Source organism: Dendrobates tinctorius, unplaced genomic scaffold (genome assembly GCF_039654945.1).
Source record: "Dendrobates tinctorius isolate UK_male_01 unplaced genomic scaffold, ASM3965494v1 ptg000100l, whole genome shotgun sequence".
Classification (NCBI taxonomy): domain Eukaryota; kingdom Metazoa; phylum Chordata; class Amphibia; order Anura; family Dendrobatidae; genus Dendrobates; species Dendrobates tinctorius.
In genome coordinates, this window is record NW_027361768.1 from 5,428,588 (window position 1) to 5,446,052 (window position 17,465).

General features: G+C 42.0%; 1 protein-coding gene and 1 long non-coding RNA gene across 2 annotated transcripts in view; one reads left to right on the forward strand and one right to left on the reverse strand.

The window, feature by feature from the left end:
- Nucleotides 1–17,465, forward strand: part of ANKRD33B (ankyrin repeat domain 33B) — a 1,334,158-nt gene that overhangs the window by 728,075 nt on the left and 588,618 nt on the right. The gene's annotated exons all lie outside the window — the stretch shown is intronic.
- Nucleotides 1,513–17,465, reverse strand: part of LOC141099667 (uncharacterized) — a 57,635-nt gene continuing 41,682 nt past the window's right edge. The window contains exon 3 of the long non-coding RNA XR_012234501.1: nt 1,513–1,586. This is a non-coding gene — a long non-coding RNA (uncharacterized lncRNA). The remainder of the gene's footprint in view (nt 1,587–17,465) is intronic.

Below are 17,465 nucleotides of genomic sequence, written 5' to 3' on the forward strand. Positions count from 1 at the left end.
ACTTCCTTGTTCAAGCAGCATAAATATTCTTTATCTATACAGTTGTTATTCCTATTCTAAGAATACACCACACAGAATTAGTTGGAAAGCTCCTTGTAGAATTCCCATCAACCACCCCCCAAGTTAAAGTATTCAGTATCTATCACTGTTTGTCAATGCAAATATCACAGTGGTCACTTGTGTACAAATCAGGATAATGAATCTTTGAAACACAGAGCTTCATAGACCACAGAACAATTCCTTGTCTTACGGTATTGACACAGAGCAAACGCTTTGTGACTCAGTGTCAAAGTTCAGCATTAATGATATTACACCATAGTATATTGCAATATAGTGTTTGGATTCAAACAACCATATTTCATATTTGCAATACTTCCCATCCTTGGTCTAATGGCCATACTATATCAAACCATATAAACAATATATTACAATATGTAGGCTATAAGATATCCATATTTTTATTAGCACCAATCCACCCTTGGATATCTTATAGCCACACATTATTTATCCAACAACAAACCAATGCATGCATAATACAAATTACTCCTGAAAAGTTAACCTAGAGCTAACAACTGACCCACTAGTTACATTAGTTGGAATATAACAAAAAGTGATATTTCCAAAGGAAAACATCCCACATGTTCTGCAAATGATGGAGAGATCACTATACTGTTATACGTCATATTTGCCCACCCTCATACTTTTGCATTTTTTATCTGAACTGGAGCCACATATAATAGCCCTCTTCCCATCCCCAGTCTGATTCATCATATTTAAATGTTTATCACAAGTCCACTGACAGCATGGATCAGTTGGCATAATTCTTGGAGTCCTTCTGTTAATCATTTCTCCCATTAGAAATTTTCTTCAGTACAGTTCACATCTTGGGCCACATCTTCTTGGTCTTTGCCCTTCAAAAATGGCTAGTGTTCATCTGTTCATCCACTGAGCCAAGTAAAGCCATAGATTCTGTTTGGTTTTCAGAAATCCACATTTTCCATAGCTGGCATCTGTCTGAAGATTGCTTGGTTCTTGAAAGCAGTCGCACAAGATAAAAACAATAATGCAACACTTACAGATCAGATTTTGATCTAAAGGGAAAACAAAAAACATTATTATCTGAGATCATTGACTGCTACTTCAGAAATGACCTGAGCAGATTCACGACACTGAATTGATTCCACCAAATTTTAGAAATCCACTGGCTGAGCTATTCTAGCTTCTCTCTGTAATATTGACATGTCACTTTACTCAATATTCATACATTTCTGCTGGATAAATCTGATCTATCACATTACCTCCATTCATTGAAATATCAAACATCACTGTTCAAGGTGCAACTTACAAACGGATTTTACAAACCTATTATGTTCCTAATTGAAAATAAAGATTAAAAACATACATAAAACTAAACCACAACTTTTAGCTAAATACAGTCCAAGTCATCACAATGGGATGATTACTTATTTAATTGTTTGCAAACAATTATTTTAACCTTTACCTTTGAGCTCATTAGTCTACCCCCATGTCTTATATATAGCTAAATACATTGAATCCGATTCCTCTGAAAAACTGGTTTGTCCAGTCTGAAAAAAAAGCAAAGAGAAAGTTAGAATATGTACAAGTCAAATACTGCACTTTGTCCTTATCCTATCTGTTACAAAAACAAACAAACAATCCTCACTGGACACTGTCTTGAAAGGATAACACAGGAATGATGACTCGTGACCAATGTAAAATGATCCAGCCCCATAGACAAAACACAGGAATAGTAGCACTGTCTTTTTGGGGTCTACAATATGACAAGTTCTGCTCTTTCCCAGTCTCACTCTTATCCACCGTTGGGATCTGCATTTCTTGCGACTTTTGTGCAGTTGTAGCAAAGTCGGCTTTTTTACATGAGTCTGTAAATTCAATATCATCATAGATGGCAGGTTCTTCCTTATTCTCAATACTATCAATCTTCTGGTGCAATGAATGGCTATCTGGTCTGCTATTACAATAACGTTTAATGTGGCCTATCTTCCCACATTTAAAGCAATACCTAGGCCTGTAAACAGCAGACACATTCTCTGATACTTCATCCTGCTCTTTTGACTTAAGACACCACTCGTTTAATAGTTTTACAAATCTTTCATATGAACTGGTAATTTCTTAGAGACACTCTTGTGGCATAATCTACATTACAATGATTTGCCTTTGAAAATAGAAAACTAGGGGCACTTCCCAAAGGAAATGCTCGAAGCCACCCTTGTCCTAATCCCCAAACCAAATTCAGACTTAACTTCCATGAAAAACTACAGTCCAATATCCCTAATTAATACGGACATCAAAATTTACGCAAAAATCCTTGCAGACAGACTAAACTCACTCTTACCGAAACTAATAGACAATGACCAGATAGGTTTTGTCATCAATAGACAATCAGTAGATGGCACAAGAAGGCTGATAAATCTAATAAAACTAATCAATTCAAGCAAAATTAAAGCCACAATAATCTCATTAGATGCGGAAAAAGCTTTCGACTGCCTAAACTGGGACTACCTAACCGGCACCCTCAAAAAATTTGGCTTCCAACAAGAATTCATTACCAGTATTAAAGCTCTCTACGCCAATCCCTCAGCCAAAGTCTATGTAAATAATCACCTCTCAAATCCCTTCCAAATTACAAACGGCACAAGACAGGGATGTCCATTATCCCCTCTATTATTTGTCCTAGCCATGGAACCCCTAGCCCAGTTAATCAGAGAAGACCCTGACATACAGGGTATAAAAGCGGGACCTAAAGACTACAAAATAAGCTTATTTGCTGACGACATAATCCTTATCATGTCAAACCCGGCCAAATCCATTGAAAAAGTGCAAGACTTGTTGTTGAAGTTTGCCAAAGTGTCCTACTTTAAAATAAACGAGCTAAAATCAAAAATACTCCCTCTAAACCTAGAAGATACTCAGATCGAAACAATCAAACGCCTATGCCCCTGGAGCTGGGCATCTGAGCATATCACATATCTGGGACTAAAATTTTCAAACAATATTTCCTCCCTAATCCCACTTAATATGAAATCTCTAAATGAAACCATCTCGAAAGATATGCTCACTTATGGCAAAAAAAACCTTTCATGGTGGGGTAAAATCATCACTTTTAAAGCATACATTCTCCCCAAAATACTATATCTTTTCAGGTCGCTACCCTTGCCCATCTCTACCTCTTTCCTAACGAATTTACAAACCAAAATCAACAACTTTATATGGGGAGGTAGGAAGGCAAGGGTCGCCACAAACATTCTCTACAATAACAGGAGATTCGGTGGAGCTGGCTTGCCAAATATATCAGCATATTATTTCTCTTTTCTAATTAAGCAAAGCCTTCCTTGGTGGCCACTTCCCGGCCCTCCAGCGTGGTATAATCTCGAATGCGTACTAAACAACAACAATTCGCCTTCTCGCCTTATACTAGAATCAATTCTCCTCAAAAAAGACCATTCACCTTCACATCCCATCTTTCGTGCTACACTAGATGCATGGAAAGTACTCACCAAAACAAAAAGAGGCACCAATAACAATAACCCACTAAGATCCCTCTCACTTCACATCATCACCTCCCTTTTCGACCAAGAATTAGCTCCTATTTGGGCCAATCACGGCATCAAGAAACTCAAAGACCTCCATGGAGAACATTCTAACATCCCTTTCAGTGTCATAAAAGATAGATTCAAGGTCCCCTCTTCCTCGTTCTACGATTACATTATTTTAAAAAACCTCATAGCAAAATTCATGAAAAAAAATCCAAAACCCTCAGAACCCGTCATTAACCTTTTTAATAATAAAAACCACAAAATTTTCTGGAGTGTTTCATACATCTATATGTGGATTAACAAAAGCTACAAGTTTGTTAAAACAAGCAACATAATAAAATGGGAGCAGGAACTCAACCTGAACCTTGTTATGTCGTATTGGGAACATGCCTGCTCAATCTCCTTGTCCGCTACCATGTCGATGTCCCTCCAGGAAACACACCACAAGATTCTCTCCCGCTGGTATCATATCCCAGCAAAACTATCAAAAATCAATCCAGAATACTCCTCACTATGTTGGAGAGGATGCGGACATTACGGAAACCTACTGCATATGCTCTGGTATTGTCCACTAATTAAACCTCTATGGAGAGACGTGTCCCTCCTCATTAATTCTCTTCTTCCCAAGCCTATTACCCTCTCCCCACAGCTAGCCTTATTATCCCTCAACTCTCAAGACATAAACCACTCACTCATCCCCTTAATCATCCACATCCTTCTAATCACTAAATGTTCCATTGCCTTCCATTGGAAGAGACCTGATGTCCCCAAAATCCAAGACATAAAGGAATGCATATCACTCCACAAGTCCTTTGAATTGAAAATGGCCACTGTCAACAATAACTTTGAGAAATATACAAGTAAATGGTTCAGATGGATCACTTTATATCCTTTAAGTTAAAGACATATTGTATCTGCGTTTTTTTTTTTTTTTTTTTCAAGACAACTGATTTAAGCTGTTGATTACTGCTCTGTGGAGTTACTGGATTCATTTATATGACTACATAACTTACTGTTTTGATTCACAAAATGTTATATGATCAGGAGTTTAACAGGATCACTTGGTCCTTCCCTTTTCAACCCTCTCTCCATCCCCTCCCCTCCCCACCCCTTCCTTATTCTCCCTCCCTATTATTGTTGAAAATCCTTGAATAAAATTATTTGGAAAAGAAAATAGAAAACTAGGATCATTCTGAGACATATCTGGATGATTGCAAACATTTCTGTACAATGACAAATAATTACTACAGAACAACATGGGATCATCAGATCACCTGAATCTGAACATTGCTGGGGCCTTGCCACCCCTAGTATTTCTTCTACTTAAGGTAGATTGCAACTCAGATCTATTAGACACACTGCAATCTTCTACCTCATTCTGGTTTTGCTTCCCTGTAGCTGTCTCTACAACCTGGATCTGGCAAATGCGATGAGCTTTTAATGGGTTAAGAAGAGGATCCATTTCTTCCATCTCCCCATCAAAATGATCATCCCCCTGTTCTGGGATGGTGACAGTTTTGGAGTCAGTTGACTCCTGTGCACCACCATCCCACTGATCTGGGTTCCTCTCCATCTCTGCTCTGGCCATGGCCAAAGCTTCATTCCTGTTCACCTTCCCCCTCTTCTTTCTGCGCTTATACTGTGTTACACATACAGCAGCCTGTTCTGCATCATGCTGAGTTCCAACACATTTGTCCATTACTAACTTATTCTGACCCTGTTCTGCCACCAATGCATTCTGGGCCTCACATAGCTGTATTTCCAATTCCTGCACTTTGGTTAACATTCTTTGCTTTTCCTCATGCTGTTTTCTATATGCAGATAGCAGGATCCAGCCACACCTACCAATAGCACAAAATTCTTTCCCTTTTTCTACTTTTACTTTCTGCAAGCATTCTGCTACATCAACAAGCTTTGCATCTTGCCAATATTTGCCCCAACGTTCACTTGAACCAACACTGTGACAAAATATGATATGGGGTTTCTTCCCACCCTGGAGTCACAATAGACTCACTTACAACCACTTTTTGTTCCATTTCCGATAACTTTCTTTGCATATGGGTGTTTTGCTCATGCATATCTCGGCATGTACTGAGTAAAATCCACATACGCCGTCCTACAGACACTACATCACCTGCCTGAGCAGGGACACCCCTGAGTACTTCAACAACATCAGTGGGTGCTGACTGCATCACCTGCCTTTGCAGGGAAAACCTCGAGTAAATCACCAACATCGAGGGGTTAACCACATCACCTGCCTGAGCAGGGACGCCCCTGAGTACTTCAACAACATCAGTGGGTGCTGACTGCATCACCTGCCTTTGCAGGGAAAGCCTCGATAAATCACCAACATCGAGGGGTTAACCACATCACCTGCCTGAGCAGGGACGCCCCTGAGTACTTCAACAACATCAGTGGGTGCTGACTGCATCAATTGCCTTTGCAGGGAAAGCCTCGATAAATCACCAACATCGAGGGGTTAACTGCATCACCTGCCTTAGCAGGGATCCCCATGAGTAAACCAACAACATCATGGGTTAACTGCATCACCTGCCTTTGCAGGGACACCATTGAGTAACTCACCAACATCGAGGGGTTAACTGCATCACCTGCCTTTGCAGGGATCCCCATGAGTACACCAACAACATCATGGGGCTCTGAGCCCTTGAGCTTATTCTCCCAGGGTTCTGCCAATCCACAACAACGCATTTCCTGCACTATAATATTGTATGGAGCTCTGGTCCAGCCAGGGATCTCCACACAGCCATCCTCTTTTTCCCTTTCTTGAACATTTTGCTTTTCTGACATTGTGCCAAAAACCCAAACATTTTGGCCTAGTGCCAACAAATTATTCTCTTACTCTAAAATAAGTTAGGACGTGATGATGATTTCTTATCCCAACAAAGAAAAAAAAACTTCTGAGCCTTCTGCGTATCCTGCCGACTACGCCAATTTATGTATTGCCAACTGCTCAGCAATAAGGTTCGGATACGGCTTTAAAGAAGGCTACTACTTGGATATAACACAAATTTATTATACAATGATTATAATACTAAAAATTAATGGAATGGCAGATATAATATTACCCTGTCTTGTTAATTAATTTCATGTGAATCATACAATTATTATGAATTATAGCACATAAAGAAATAAGTATCCATACTATACATTACCAAGCATTGTAGCATCACTTCTTTACTGGAGGGACCCCACAGTGTCAGTGAGAAGGAAAATACTCTGGTCTTGTCATCACAAAAACTGTGCACCCACAATAGCTTCTGGAAATGCCCCATCCTGGAAATGTCCCCTCTCCTCACTGACATAGGGTCCACCTTTTAATACACAACACTCCCACATTACAACTGTGCAGTATGTTTAGTCTGCATCAGAATCTTGAATCTGCACAGTACGTTGTTGTCTTGACAACAGCACAAGACTTCAAGGTCTGTTTGTTATAGACTACTACAATCTTAGTTTGTTTGCACCAACCAGAGTTTCGTTTGCCATTAGCATGTCTCTTAACAATAGCACAATGTTTTGCTACTGATTATAACCCAGGCTCTGTTTGCCTCTGGTCAACTTGTCAAAGTTGTCTATCACTGTTCAAAGTTCAACATATGTTGCTTGTTACAAAGTTAACTCTTCATGCTCATAGCATAATGCTCTAAGATGGGCAGCATGACTTCCATAATCACCTATTCTGAAAACTGGATACCTATCGTAACTCAGACACACACTCATACATGTCAAGATGTGTATCACAATCGGTCCTCGATTATTGATGTCATGCATGACCCGATATTGCTACATGAGACCATAACATTTTGGTCTCTCTTGTCAATCGAGAATCATACTATTATTGAGCTCAAGACTTCCTTGTTCAAGCAGCATAAATATTCTTTATCTATAAAGTTGTTATTCCTATTGTAAGAATACACCACACAGAATTATTTGGAAAGCTCCTTATAGAATTCCCATCAACCACCCCCCAAGTTAAAGTATTCAGTATCTATCACTGTTTGTCAATGCAAATATCACAGTGGTCACTTGTGTACAAATCAGGATAATGAATCTTTGAAACACAGAGCTTCAAAGACCACAGAACAATTCCTTGTCTTACGGTATTGACACAGAGCAAACCCTTTGTGGCTCAGTGTCAAAGTTCAGCATTAATGATATTACACCATAGTATATTGCAATATAGTGTTGGCTTCAAACAACCATATTTCATATTTGCAATACTTTCCATCCTTGGTTTAATGACCACACTATATCAAAGCAGATAAACAATATATTACAATATGTAGGCTATAAGATATCCATATTTTTATTAGCACCACACACATATGCCATATTTCTGCTAGAAACCTGCACCTTCCCAGCAGCAGCTGTGTAGGAAGTCACATTTTTTTCAAGGGTGTTTATGATGTCAATAAAAAATTGTTGACACAGTATGTTGATGTGTACCCCCACAGGTGGAAATGTTTGTCAGCCCATACACTTAGTGTATGGGCATTACAAGTATAGGAGACCCGCTCCTTGAGAGTGTGAAAACATTTTTCCAAATTTCTTCCTTGGGCTATTGGAGTGCGTGAAATTTTTGGGCAGGCCTCGCATTCACTTCATGGGCAAACTTTATGTGACTTAAAAAAATCATAATAATGGGAACTTTGGTTTAATTTGGCCATCTGCTTGTGGGTTCAAAGGCTTATTAGGTTGTGTGTAAATTTGGGCAGGGCAGGTCTTGCATTAAATGCATAAGCTAACAGAATGGGAATACCAAATGAATAATGTGAACTTGGTTTTCAAGTGGCCATCCAGTACGTGGTTTCAAAGACTTATTGTTGGGGTGCGTGTAACTTTGGTGCGGGGCAGGCCTTGCATTCAATGCATAAGCAAACAGTATGGGAGTACCAAATGAAAAATGTGAACTTGGTTTTCATGTGGCCATCCAGTATATGTGTTCAAAGGTTTATTGGGGTGCATGTAACTTTGGTTCAGGCAGACATTGCATTCAATGCATAAGCACACAGTATGGGAGTACTAAATGAATAATGTGAACTTGGTTTTCATGTGGCCATCCAGTACGTGAGTTCAAAGGCTTATTGGAGTGCGTGTAACTTTGGTGCAGGGCAGGCCTTCGATTCAATGCATAAACAAACTGTGGGAGTACCAAATGAATAATGTGAACTTGGTTTTCCCGTAGCCATCCAGTACGTGGGTTCAAAGACTTATTGGGGCGCGTGTAACTTTGGTGCAGGGAAGACCTTAAATTCAATACATAAGCAAACAGTATGGGAGTACCAAATGAATAATGTGAACCTTATTATCATGTGGTCATCCAGTACGTGGGTTCAAAGGCTTATTGGGGTGCGTGTAACTTTGGTGCAGGGCAGGCCTTGCATTCAATGCATAAGCAAACAGTATGGGAGTACCAAATGAATGTCAACTTGATTTTCCTGTGGCCATCCAGTATGTGGGTTTAATCGCTTATTGGGGTGCGTGAGACGTTGGTGCAGGACAGGCCTTGCATTCAAAGCATAAGCAAACAGTAAGGGAGTACCAAATGAATAATTTGAACTTGGTGTTCATGTGGCCATCCAGTACGTGTGTTCAAAGGCTTATACTGGGGTGCGTGTAATTTTGGTGCAGGGCAGGCCCTGCATTCAATGCATAAGCAAACAGTATGGGAGTACCAAATGAATAATGTGAACTTGGTTTTTCTGTGGCCATCCAGTACATTTGTTCAAAGGCTTATTAACGTGCGTGTAACTTTGGTGCAGAGTAGGCCTTGCATTCAATGCATAAGCTAACAGTATAGGGGTACCAAATGAATAATGTGAACTTGATTTTTCTGTGGCCATCCAATACATGGGTTCAATGGCTTATTGGGGAGCGTGTTACTTTGGTTCAGGGAAGGCTTTGCATTCAAAGCATAAACAAACAGTATGGGAGTACCAAATGAATAATGTGAACTTGGTTTTCCTGTGGCCATCTGGTACGTGTGTTCAAAGGCATATTGGAGTGCGTGTACCTGTGGTGCAGGGCAGGCCTTGCATTGAATGCATAAGCAAACAGTATGGGAGTACAAAATGAATAATGTAAACTTGCTTATCATGTGACCATCCAGTAGGTGAGTTCAAAAGCTTATTGGTTTGCGTGTAACTTTTGGTGCAGGGCAGGCGTTGCATCCAATGCATATGGAGTGCCTGCCAGGGCCGTGGGGTACTCGGTACCAGAACATGGTGGCTGTGGCAGCGTCCTCCGCTAAATCTTCTCCTGTGTCAGACATTTTCTCCCCACCTAGTTAATCTTAGCCAGGTTCTGAATTTCCACTGGGTTACCAGGCTGTTGCTCTGCCGGCTGGATGAGCGGTATGTGCCTGCATTCCAGGCCTCATCTCCCTGCACTCTCTGCCAGCTAATGTCTTCGTAAGCAGTACTTCTCTTTTCTCGCACTCCTTCTGGCTCAGCCCACGATGGCACGCCCCTCCTGCTTCCCACGCGCCCTGCGGCATTGTAATGGTAGTAACCACACAGTTCAATACAGTCTATGGCACACAGTACCAGGTGATTTGATTTCCTGTTTGTGACGACAAGTTGGAGTGCCCGCCAGGGCCGTGGGGTACTTAGTACCATGCCGCTTCTTAAAAGGGAAGTGTCACAGCGGCGGTGACCCGGTCCGTGGCCCTGGGCATTCAATGAAAGGAGTATATTTACAAGGGATTGAAAATAAAGATTTTTTGTAATAAGTGTTTGTGACGCCACCTGTGGTATCCGATCAGAAGCGACCAGCGCTGCAGTGCAGATCCGCTGAGGCAGATGGTGATGAAGCAGAGTTGGTATAGCTCTCCACAGGCAGAGTTGTTGTCCCAGGGCAGATGAAAGATGTTGAGGAGGATGGTGATGTAGTATTTAGCAAGAGATGTAGCAGTGCTGAGAAGGTGTTGCTGAAAGAATTCAAAGGACACAACAGAGTGAAGTTTCCTTTACCTTTTATGGTGCTTTGTAGGTACAGTCCAGCAAAATATAGAATAAACGGGCACCAACCACAATGTCAATTTAGGTGGGATCACCTAGTGCATATAAATGGATTGACATGAAAACAGACAAAGAAAAGAAAGTATATGCACACAAATAGGGATCACCACAAAGATATGATAATCAAAAAGTATCAATTTTATTAATGGACACAACAAACAGACACTTTGTTTAAAAACAATTGAAAAGTCTGAACAACCAGACACTGATAACAAAACAAAGACAATGGGTCATTTTGATAAATAGTTAAATACTATGGGTCCCAAGGCCAACCATTCAGTATAATGCCAGGTATCTGCTAGTTACCATAACCTAGGGTCTATCAAATCAATTGTAATGACAATCATGGCCTTGGATCAAAAATACCATATTATCAATAACTACTATGGTTACATAAAAATTCTACATATGCCATGAATAGAAAATTGAATGCTTATCATGTTGCCAACACAAATAAACATACATTAACAAATCCCTTTCCCTAGCATGATATCACCTGGTTTCTGAGGATGAACAAGCTACCGGGTAGGTTACATGGGACCCCCAAACCCACGCGTATCGACACAGTGATGTGTCTTTCTCAAGGTCAGTGTAATGTTCTGTTGAAATCCTTTATATATACCTATCCAATTAATAATCACTCTTACCAGCTGAGTTTCAAAGTGGGGGAAAAAGGTGGATCAGTTCTGAGTTTAATGAGGCAGCGTCCTGCTCCCATCAGTGCGCAGGTGCCTGTACTAACTGGCAGAAGTACCATGGAGTTGCCCTTACTAAGCCTCAAACAGCGTGCGAGCGCCCAGGAAGGATCCTTCCCCTCAAGGAGACCTCAGGCCGATGAAAAATGCGACTTTATCTGTGCACTCAATATCACGGCGCCCATATTTAATAGCACAATCGTCCTTGCTAAAAGCACCATAAGAATATAGGGAAGATCATATATCACATTAGTACATTCAAGCACAGGCACCAAAACTTAATGCGCTAAAAGCACTACCATAAGATGACGCATAGTGTGAATAAGGCTACAATTTGATGTGTCAAAAAGTAGTCTAGACACTGGCACAACATGACAGTAATAATAAACTTTATCTGTGCACTCAATATAATGTGCTAAAAGCTACCATAAGATGACGCATAATGTGAATAAAGCCACAATTTAATGTATCAAAAAGTGGTCTAGACGCTGGCACAACATGACAGTAATAATAAGCTTTATCTGTTCACTCAATAACACGGCGCCCAGATTTAATAGTACTATCGTCCTTGCTGGAAGCACCATAGAGATATAGAGAAGATCATATATCACATCAGTACATTCAAGTGCAGGCACCAAAGCTTAATGCGCTAAAAGCGCTACCATAAGATGACGCATAGTGTGAATACAGCCACAATTTAATGTGTCAAAAAGTGGTCTAGACACTGGCACAACATGACAGTAAAAATATATCTGTTCACTCAATATAACGACACCCAGATTTAATAGCCCTTGCTAGCACCACGGCTTAATGCGCTAAAAGCGCTACCATAAGATGACGCATAGTGTGAATACAGCCACAATTTAATGTGTCAAAAAGTGGTCTAGACACTGGAATGTGTCAAAAAAAAAAAAATGGTCTAGACGCTGGCACAACATGACAGTAATAATAAATTTTATCTGTTCACTCAATATAACGACGCCAAATTTGATAGCACAATAGTCTTTGCTAGAAGCATCATAGTGATAAAGGATAAATCATATACTGTATCTCATCAGTACATTCAAGCGCAGGCACCAAAGCTTAATGCGCTAAAAGCGCTACCATAAGATGACGCATAGTGTGAATACAGCCACAATGTAATGTGTCAAAAAGTGATCTAGACATTGGCACAACATGACAGTAAAAATATATCTGTTCACTCAATATAACGACACACAGATTTAATAGCCCTTGCTAGAAGCTCCATAGGAATATAGGGAAAATCATATCACATCAGTACATTCAAGTGCAGGCACCACGGCTTAATGCGCTAAAAGTGCTACCATAAGATGACACATAGTGTGAATACAGCCACAATTTAATGTGTCAAAAAAATGGTCTAGACGCTGGCACAACATGACAGTAATAATAAATTTTAATTGTTCACTCAATATAACGACGCCCAGATTTAATAGCACAATCGTCTTTGCTAGAAGCATCATAGTGATAAAGGAAAAATGATATATCTCATCAGTACATTCAAGCGCAGGCACTAAAGTTTAATGCGCTAAAAGCGCTACCATAAGATGACGCATAGTGTGAATACAGCACTTAGATGTGATAGCACAATTTTCTTACTCAGGGCGTCATAATAATGCAAACTAACAGGGGTACCCCCAAATATTTCAGTCGCAAATAATGTTCACTATGCCCATAAAGACCTTATTTGAGTAGTCACCAGGTTATTCAAATCAGATATAATTGTGAAATCTATGTATTTATATGTTCATAATTTATCTTGATGAAATCAAGCACACTCCTATACTTTAAATCACTCAGAAACCAGGCTCTGATATCACCCCATATAGATATAGAATAATTTCTCAAGAATATACTAACAGGGTTACTTAGCTAATCTTAAAAAAGCTATCCATCTACACGAAATTCTCCTGTAGATATTGATGACCAACATATTAAGACACAGAGCATTTGAGTCAGACATAAACATGCGTTATTTTAGTATCAAAGGTCCATCCATATGAAGTTCCGATATAATACAAGGACTAGACCACAACTTGTGTACCATCAATAAAAAACATAATCATCACAAGATAATTAGTCTTAAATGTCCAAATATTATCCAAGATGTAATTGGTAGTTGTTCTGTCCAAATCAACTTCATCATCACATATCTTTCAGGAGATATTCCCCCAGATTTGGATCCCAATCCTAGAGCCCTACGGACAAAACAAAAGAAAAGAAAACGTCATGGGGCTGGGGGTTCACGGGAGGAATCAGTGCTTCTAGATCCACTGTAAACTGGTCATCAAAGGAGATAAGAGGATAGTAAATTAACTCTCTTTGTAAAACCCTGTATACAGCAGCTCTTCATTTAAACCCCCTGGAGCCAAGCTTTTGAGTTCAAAGATCCATCTGGCTTCACGCCTCAATAGCTCATTTGTAATTTTACCTCCCCTGAGGCCTAGTAAGGGCAACTCCATGGTACTTCTGCCAGTTAATACAGGCACCTGCGCACTGATGGGAGCAGGACGCTGCCTCATTAAACTCAGAACTGATCCACCTTTTTCCCCCACTTTGAAACTCAGCTGGTAAGAGTGATTATTAATTGGATAGGTATATATAAAGGATTTCAACAGAACATTACACTGACCTTGAGAAAGACACATCACTGTGTCGATACGCGTGGGTTTGGGGGTCCCATGTAACCTACCCGGTAGCTTGTTCATCCTCAGAAACCAGGTGATATCATGCTAGGGAAAGGGATTTGTTAATGTATGTTTATTTGTGTTGGCAACATGATAAGCATTCAATTTTCTATTCATGGCATATGTAGAATTTCTATGTAACCATAGTAGTTATTGATAATATGGTATTTTTGATCCAAGGCCATGATTGTCATTACAATTGATTTGATAGACCCTAGGTTATGGTAACTAGCAGATACCTGGCATTATACTGAATGGTTGGCCTTGGGACCCATAGTATTTAACTATTTATCAAAATGACCAATTGTCTTTGTTTTGTTATCAGTGTCCGGTTGTTCAGACTTTTCAATTGTTTTTAAACAAAGTGTCTGTTTGTTGTGTCCATTAATAAAATTGATACTTTTTGATTATCATATCTTTGTGGTGATCCCTATTTGTGGGCATATACTTTCTTTTCTTTATGTAGGTACAGTCCAGGGCTCAAGTTACAGTTGGTACTGGAGTCAGTTAGCCTGAAAGCAATTGGGGAATCTCTCTATATAGGTGGGTTATGAGGTCTCCTCTCTAGCACTATTCTCTGAGGTACTTGCTGTTGTGAACTACACTCAAGTTCCTCTGTCTGTTACTTAGAACTTCACTCGCATGACAGGCAGCTATAGCCTACTTCAGGAATCGCTCCTAAATGGTGTCTCCGGCTTACACGTGCTGCTGCGTCGTCGAGTCTCAGTTGGAAACAGAGGATCTACAGCCTCTTGTCGTGCAGTTTCTGCTGTGGGACCTTTAGCATCCACACAGCCTCGGACTCTGGCGTCCGGTCTCTGGCGCTTAAGCTTAGGGGTGAGCTCCTCTATAGCTCCAGTTCCCCCCAGCTCCTTCTCCACATGTCCTCTCGCTTCCCTGTCCACACTCTAACTAACTTCCTCCTCCCTGACCAAAGAGAGCATCCCCTTTAAGCCAGGTTTAGAGCTCCCTCTGCTGGCCTGGAGCAGGAACTGTGTTGTATGCTGGAACTACCTGATAGAGATCCTTTCCTTGCTTCCAGGTGTAGCACGTTTGCCGGCTGGGGGGGTGGTCCCTTTCGGCTGTGAGACAGATGAACAGATGCAGAAACTCATTCAACCAGGTCCAAATTTATTGGGTGTCCTCTTGACATCCACGGCAAACACGACAGCTTCTGCACATAGGCCCGGGTGCCTGTCACCTCCTCCTACTCCTGTTGGCGAAGTCCCTCCGGGTTCTTTCACCATGTCTGCCGTTAGGCCCACGGCCATAGCACTTTCCCCGGCCGAGTCTGCCCGCTGCAACACTTACTGCTCCTTCAGTGTCCAGCCTTCCGGTACCCAAGGCATCCTTTAGTCAGCTGCTGTCCTGTCAGGGTCACCCCTCTCTGGGTATCCATCTCTCTCCTCTGTCTTTCCTGAACTCTTCCTCCCTCCATCTGCTCCTGAGCTCTACTCTCTTCTGTCTCCTTCTGGGTGTCTGCCATGCCCCTGGGACTCTCTTTCCTTTATCTCCTTACTCTGGAAATCCCCTTCTCAGTCCCTTTACTCCACCCACCATGACTCTGCGGTTTCCTAGCATTAGCTGCTGTTAAGCCCTTTTCTCACTACCCAATGTCTCCATCTAGTGGCCAAAACCCGATACTACACCATCTTTTACTAATTCTAGCTGTTTCCTTAGACATATATACGAATTCTCATTAAACGGTGTGCACAACATATTTTACATGTTCCTTCTTTTTCAGACAGGTCCATAGGTCAGTCCACCCTCCTACATACTCCCTTCCTTTGACCATGTTCGTCCCCGACAATCCCATACCCTTCGTTTTTTTCTTCTCCACTTTTTGTCTTGTTGACCGGTTGCCATGCAGAGCCCGGAGCCCTCTAGCTCTTCACAGGGTGCTGGGCAGAGCCAGGAGCAATTAAGCTCTGTGTAGCTGAAGGCTACACACAGGTGCTTACGCCTCTATGACAATTTCTCATTCATTGGGGTAGGACCACCCGGACTCCTCAACGAGTACTCTTCCCCACTTTTCTACTTCCCAAAATCATCTATAGCTTTAGGGTGAGATGTCCGAAGTTCTGGCCTACCAGGTCATCGTTTTCCCCTCTTTTGTTTTGGGTGTCTCTCACTTAGGACCTGACCTGTGGACCACTGTCTGTCCCAAATCACAAATCATCTTATACCTTCTTTTATGATTGGTCATGGCAAACATTTTCTTCCTCTTCACAGTTTGGACCTTTTTGAACACATTTTTATATCATAAATTTCCAACTTCTCTGGCAACATTTAAATTATTATCCGTTAACTACTTTCCATTACTTATACTTTATTTAACCAGCATTATTAACTAACTCTCCCCCCTATTTGTAAACACAATTTGTAAACACATGAGCGCCCCCTTCCTTTGCGGAAATACCCCTAACACATCCCTGCTGCATCAGGAATAGGGTTTCTTACCCCAAGGGGGCAATGAACAGTCCCCTGAGCTGCGCAACAGCACGCAGCAGTCCCGATAGTCAGTGAACATCAACGGTGCTTCGGGCCATCTCCTGATGGCCGATCTTCTCTGCCTGCAGAAGGGAATCCCACAGCTCCACAGCTGTGGGGCCCCCGGGATGTCTGGCAGTCTGTATTCTTCGGGGCACATGATGACAGCCACCGCATAATAGCCACAGGGACAGTATTCTTTATAGAAGGACACCCAGTCCCCCATCTGCAGAGCCCTCCCATGCTTAATGGAGGCTGTGTTAATGTAAACTTTGTGGCCAGTTTCTGCCTCTTTAATAAACCTGTAGCCTTGCTCCAAAGTTGGTGTATATGAGCCGCCCGTGGCACCGGGGGACAGACATGGCAGTTCCCCCTTCTCATGGAGGGCAGCCCAGATCTCCCGCTCCTTTTTCTTTTTCTGGGTGATGATATCGGCGATCCAAACCGACGGCCCTGTGTAGGCCGCAGACCCGCTCCGGTGACGCAGGATGGGGAGAAGCCGGGCAAGGAGGCTGGGGGTCAATGATGCGGACATCAGTCGGCCTAGCATAGGCCACGGATTCGTCGGGCGCCGATGTCGGTGAGTGAGGGTAGGCTGAGACTCAGAAGCATGGACCTTAGGCCTTGCACCCCTTTGGGCTGGTAACGTATGACAGGGCAGAGATGGGCGGGGAGGCTGGAAATCACTATCGGGGATTTTGGGCCTAATGTCTGGATGGGGTGGGGAAGCGCTGGCTGCCTGCGGTGCCATCGGCAATGGCGAGGAGTCCCTCACCTTCCCCGATGCTGCGGCCTCCTTACGGCTGCTCCGCAGCTTCTCCGGGGACAAGGGCACCCGAGCAACCGGAATTTCCACGATGCCGCCGTCCCTCTGCTGCTTCCGGTCCCGTCACCTGGTGTCGGCTGCTGTTCTTCCTCTCGCCGTCCGGCAGAACTGGCCTCCAGGCGAGATGA